We start from the raw sequence: 6000 nt of genomic DNA, 5'->3' as shown, positions 1-6000 counted from the left end.
TATGTGGACACCTGCTTGTCGTACCTCTCATTCCAAAATCTTGGGCATTAATATGGAGTTGGTCCCCAATTTGCCTTTATAACAGCCATCACTCTTCTGGGAAGGCTTTCCACTAGATGTCGGAACATTGCTGAAGGGACTTGCTTCCATTCAGCTTCAAGAGCATTAGTGAGGTCGGGTACTGATGTTGGGCGATTAGGTCTGGCTTGCAGTCAGCGTTCCAATTCATCCCAAAGGTTTCGGATGGAGTTGAGGTCAGGGCTCTGTGCAGGCCAATCAAGTTCTTCCACACCGATCTCGACAAACCATTTCTGGCATTGTCATGTTAACACAGGAAAGGGTCTTCCCCAAACTGTTGCCACAAAGTTGTAAGCACATAATCGTCTAGAATTGTCTGCTGTAGTGTTAAGATTTCCTATCACTGGAATTAAGGGGCAACGCCCAAACCATGAAAAACAGCCCCAGACCATTATTCCTCCTCCACCAAACTTTACAGTTGGCACTATGCATTGGGGCAGGTAGCGTTCTCCTGGCATCCGCCAAACCCAGATTTGTCCGTCAGACTGCCAGATGGTGAAGCATGATTCATCACTCCAGAGTCCAATGGCGGTTAGCTTTAAACCACTCCAGCCAACGCTTGGCATTGGTGATCTTTGGCTTGTATGCAGATGCTTGGCCAAGGAAACCCATTTCATGAAGCCTCCGACGAACAGTTATTGTGCTGACGTTGCTTCCAGACGCAGTTTGGAACTCGATAGGGAGTGTTGCAACTGAGGAAAGACGCGTTTTACACGCTACGAGCTTCAGCACTCGGCAGTCCCATTCCGTGAGCTTGTGTGGCCTACCACTTTGCGGCTGAGCCGTTATTGCCCCTAGACGTTTCCACTTTACAATAACAGCAATTACAGTTGACCGGGGTAGCTCTAGCAGGGCGGAAAATTGACGAACTGACTTGTTGGAAAGGTGGCATCCTATGACAGTGCCACATTGAAAGTTACTGAGCTCTTCAGTAAGGCCATTCCACTGCCAATGTTTGTCTATGGAGATTGCGTAGCTGGGCTCGATTTTATACACCTGTCAGCAACGGGTGTGGCTGAAATAGCCAAATCTAGTCATTTGACGGGATGTCCACATACCTTTGCATATATAGCGCATGTTGAATTTGTACCTTTGAAACAACGTCAGATCTTCAACGTTATATACACTATAGGCTGGGCAGCACCTTCTACTGGAGAGTTAATCTATAGCCATTAATTTGGTCTCCCATCCAGGGTTTTAACCAAGCCCTGCTTAGCTTTTATATTTGTCACTGACTACTACCAATGTACTATTGCAAGAATTACTATCGCAAGATCCTGACCAATTGTGCTATTTTTTTTGCGCTGATTGTAACTTATTTTGTACATCATGTTTCCGCCATCGTTTCCTATGACCGAAAAGAGCTTCTGGACATCAGAACAGCTATCACTAACTTCGATTTGGACGAGGATTTCTACTTCAATGAGTCGGAGGCAAAAGTCATGGTGATTATCCTGGACCAGGCCCAGATCCCCAACATTCGAAGAAGGAGGAGACGGCGTTATAGAGGCCGGAGTGCGGGATACCTGACAAAACTACGTCGGAGAGTGGATAAATCCCATCTACCCTCCGTTCTATTGGTGAACATGCAATCCACTGGAGAATAAATTGGATGAGCTCTGTCCAAGACTATCCTATTGTTAGCAGTTTAAGTTATTCTTCAATAACACAGGCCTCAAAGCAAATCAGGGGGAGGAAAATAGGTTTATTCGAAGAGGACAAATCATACGGGGAGGTAGATCGTCATTCTCCCCTGTCCTCAGTGATGCTCTCCAGTGATTCTCTCCCAATGTGGTTCTCTCCATTGAACAAAGGGACAGCATGTAGTTTATTACCCAGCCCTAGCCTCTGGTTGACTAATTAGAATTCATTTCAATAAAACTCTACCCTATTTCAGGTTGGGCCAATGAGAACGTTCCACACCATAAGTTCCGGACTGACATTCCTAACAGATGTTGAACTGAAAACCAACTATTTCCATTGATAATTCCCTAGTACAGAAAAAACACTATTTCCATTGATCTTTAGTACTCGTTAGTAGATTCCTGCATCAATCTTAATTGGACCAATAGAAATTGACAATGGTTTGGTCTGTACATTGAGTCTGGAGCAGGATACTTGTTATTTCGCCATTGGCCAGTTTTATTGCAAGGAATGCTAATTCGGGTTTTATTGCAAGGAATTCTAATCAGACAGCTGATGTTCTGAAAGAGCTGCAAGACCTGGATCCCTAAAAATCCACTAGGCTAGACAACCACTCTTTCGTATCGCTGAGATTCCTAAAGATTGGAAAGCGGCCGCGGTCACCCCCCTCTTCGAAGGGGGAGACAGTCTAGACCCAAACTGTTACAGACATACAGCTGAAGTTGGAAGTTTACATACACCTTAGCCAAATACATTTAAACTCAGTTTATCACAATTCCTGACATTTAATCCTAGTAAAAATACCCTGTCTTAGGTCAGTTAGGATCACCACTTTATTTTAAGAATGTGAAATATCAGAATAATAGTAGAGAGAATGATTTATTTCAGCTTTATTTCTTTCATCACATTCCCAGTGGGTCAGAAGTTTACATAAACTCAATTAGTATTTGGTAACATTACCTTTAAATTGTTTAACTTGGGTCAAACGTTTCGGGTAGCGTTCCACAAGCTTCCCACAATAAGTTGGGGGAATTTTGGCCCATTCCTCCTGACAGAGCTGGTGTAACTGAGTCAGATCTGGAGGCCTCCTTGCTTGCAAATGCTTTTTCAGTTCTGCCAACACATTTTCTATGGGATTAAGGTCAGGGCTTTGTGATTGCCACTTCAATACCTTGACTTTGTTGTTCTTAAGCCATTTTGCCACAACTTTGGAAGTATCCATTTGGAAGACCCATTTGCGACCAAGCTTTAACATCCTGACTGATGTCTTGAGATGTTGCTTCAATATATCCACATATATTCCTGCCTCATAATGCCATCTATTTTGTGAAGTGCACCAGTCCCTCCTGCAGCAAAGCACCCCTACAACATGATGCTGTCACCCCCGTGCTTCACGGTTGGGATGGTGTGCTTCGGCTTGCAAGCCTCCCCCTTTTTCCTACAAACATAACAATTGTCATTATGGCCAAACAGTTCTATATTTGTTTCATCAGATCAGAGGACATTTCTCCAAAAATCTTTGTCCCCATGTGCAGTTGCAAACCGTAGTCTGGCTTTTTTTATGGCGGTTTTGGAGCAGCGGCTTCTTCCTTATTGAGTGGCCTTTCAGGTTATGTCGATATAGGACTCGTTTTACTGTGGATATAGACACTTTTGTACCTGGGTCCTCCGGCATCTTCACAAGGTCCTTTGAAGTTGTTCAGGGATTGATTTGCACTTTTCGCACCAAAGTACGTTCATCTCTAGGATGTGTCTCCTTCTTGAGCGGTATGACGGCTGCGTGGTCCCATGGTGTTTATACTTGCGTACTATTGTTTGTACAGATGAACTTGGTACCTTCAAGCATTTGGAAATTGCTCACAAGGATGAATCAGACTTATGGAGGTCTACAATTATATTTCTGAGGTCTTGGCTGAATTCTTTTGATTTCCCCATGATGTCAAGCAAAGGGGCACTGAGTTTGAAGGTAAGCCTTGAAATACATCCACAGGTACATTTCCAATTGACTCAAATTATGTCAATTAGCCTATCAAAAGTTTCTAAAGCCATGCCTTGATTTTCTGAAAATTTCCAAGCTGTTTGACATAGTGTATGTAAACTTCTGACCCACTGAAATTGTGATACAGTGAATTATAGGTGAAATAATCTGTCTGAAAACAATTGTTGTAAAAATTACCGACTTGCCAGAACTATAGTTTGTTAACAAGGCATTTGGGGAATGGTTGAAAAACTAGTTTTAATGACTCCAAACTAAGTGTATGTAAAATTCTGACTTCAACTGTATATCCATCCTGACCTGCTGTTCTAAAGTCTTCGAAAGCCAAGTGAACAAACAGATCACAGACCATTTCGAATCCCATCGTACCTTCTCCGCTATGCAATCTGGTTCCCGAGCTGGTCATGGGTGCACCTCAGCCACGCTCAAGATCTTAAACAATATCATAAATAAAAGACAGTACTGTGCAGCCGTCTTCATCAACCTGGCCAAGGCTTTCGACTCTGTCAATTATCGTATTCTTATCGGCAGACTCAACAGCCTTGTTTTTTAATGACTGCCTCGCCAGGTTCACTAACTACTTCTCAGATAGAGTTCAGTGTGTCAAAGCGGAGGGCTTGTTGTCCGGACCTCTGGCAGTCTCTATGGGGGTGCCACAGGGTTCAATTCTCAGGCTGACTCTTTTCTCTGTATATATCAATGATGTCGCTCTTGCTGCGGGTGATTCTTTGATCCACCTCTACGCAGACGACACATTTCTGTATACTTCTGGCCCTTCTTTGGACACTGTGTTAACTAACCTCCAAACGAGCTTCAACGGCATACAACACTCCTTCCGTGGCCTCCAACTGCTCTTAAATGCTAGTAAAACGAAATGCATGCTTTCAACCGATCGCTGCCTGCACCCGCCTGCCCGATTAGCATCACTATTCTGGACGGTTCCGACTTAGAATATGTGGACAACTATAAATACCTAGGTGTCTGGCTAGACTGTAAACTCTCCTTCCAGACTCACATTAAGCATCTCCAATCCAAAGTTAAATCTAGAATTGGCTTCCTATTCCGCAACAAAGCCTCCTTCACTCATGCTGCCAAACATACCCTCAGAAAACTTGAGTTTGCATAACTATTCACCCCCCCAAAGTCAATACATTGTAGAGACTTTCTGCAGCAATTACAGCTGCAAGTCTCTTGGGGTGTGTCTCTATAAGCTTGGCACATCTAGTCACTGGGATTTTTGCCAATTCTTCAAGGCAAAACTGCTCCAGCTCCTTCAAGTTGAATGGGTTCCGCTGGTGTACAGCAATATTTAAGTCATACCACATATTCTCAATTGGATTGAGGTCTGGGCTTTGACTAGGCCATTCCAAGACATTTAAATGTTTCCCCTTAAACCACTCAAGTGTTGCTTTAGCAGTATGCTTAGGGTCATTGTCTTGCTGGAAGGTGAACCTCCGTCCCAGTCTCAAATCTCTGGAAGCACAACAGGTTTCCCTCAAGAATTTCCCTGTATTTAGCGCCATCCATCATTCCTTCAATTCTGACCAGTTTCCCAGTCCCTGCCAATTGGCAATCTGCAACCACCATGCTTCACTGTGGGGATGGTGGTCTCGGGGTAATGATAGGTGTTGGGTTTGCGCCAGACATGGCATTTTCCTTGATGGACAAAAAGCAAAATTTTTGTCTCATCTGACCAGAGTACCTTCTTCAATATTTTTGGGGAGTCTCCCACATGCCTTTTGGCGAACACCAAACGGGTTTGCTTATTTTTTTCTTTAAGCAATGGCTTTTTTTCTGGCCACTCTTCCGTAAAGCCAAGCTCTGTGGAGTGTACGGCTTAAAGTGGTCCTATGGACAGATACTCCAATCTCCACTGTGGAGCTTTGCAGCTTCTTCAGGGTCATCTTTGGTCTCTTTGTTGCCCCTCTGATGAATACCCTCCTTGCCTGGTCCGTGAGTTTTGGTAGGTGGCCCTCTCTTAGCAGGTTTGTTGTGGTGCCATATTTTTCTATTTTTTTAAATCATGGATTTAATGGTCCTCAGTGGGATGTTCAACGTTTCGGCTATTTTTTTATAACGCAATCCTGATCTGTACTTCTCCACAACTTTGTCCCTGACCTGTTTGGAGAGCTTCTTGGTCTTCATGGTGCTGCTTGCTTGGTGGTGCAGACTCTGGGGCCTTTCAGAACAGGTGTATATACACTGAGATCATGTGACACTTAGATTGCAGAAAGGTGGACTTTATTTAACTAATTATGTGATTTCTGAAGGTAATTGGTAGC

This window comes from Salvelinus alpinus, chromosome 16 (assembly GCF_045679555.1).
Source record: "Salvelinus alpinus chromosome 16, SLU_Salpinus.1, whole genome shotgun sequence".
NCBI classification, from domain to species: domain Eukaryota; kingdom Metazoa; phylum Chordata; class Actinopteri; order Salmoniformes; family Salmonidae; genus Salvelinus; species Salvelinus alpinus.
This window is presented reverse-complemented; position numbering follows the sequence as displayed.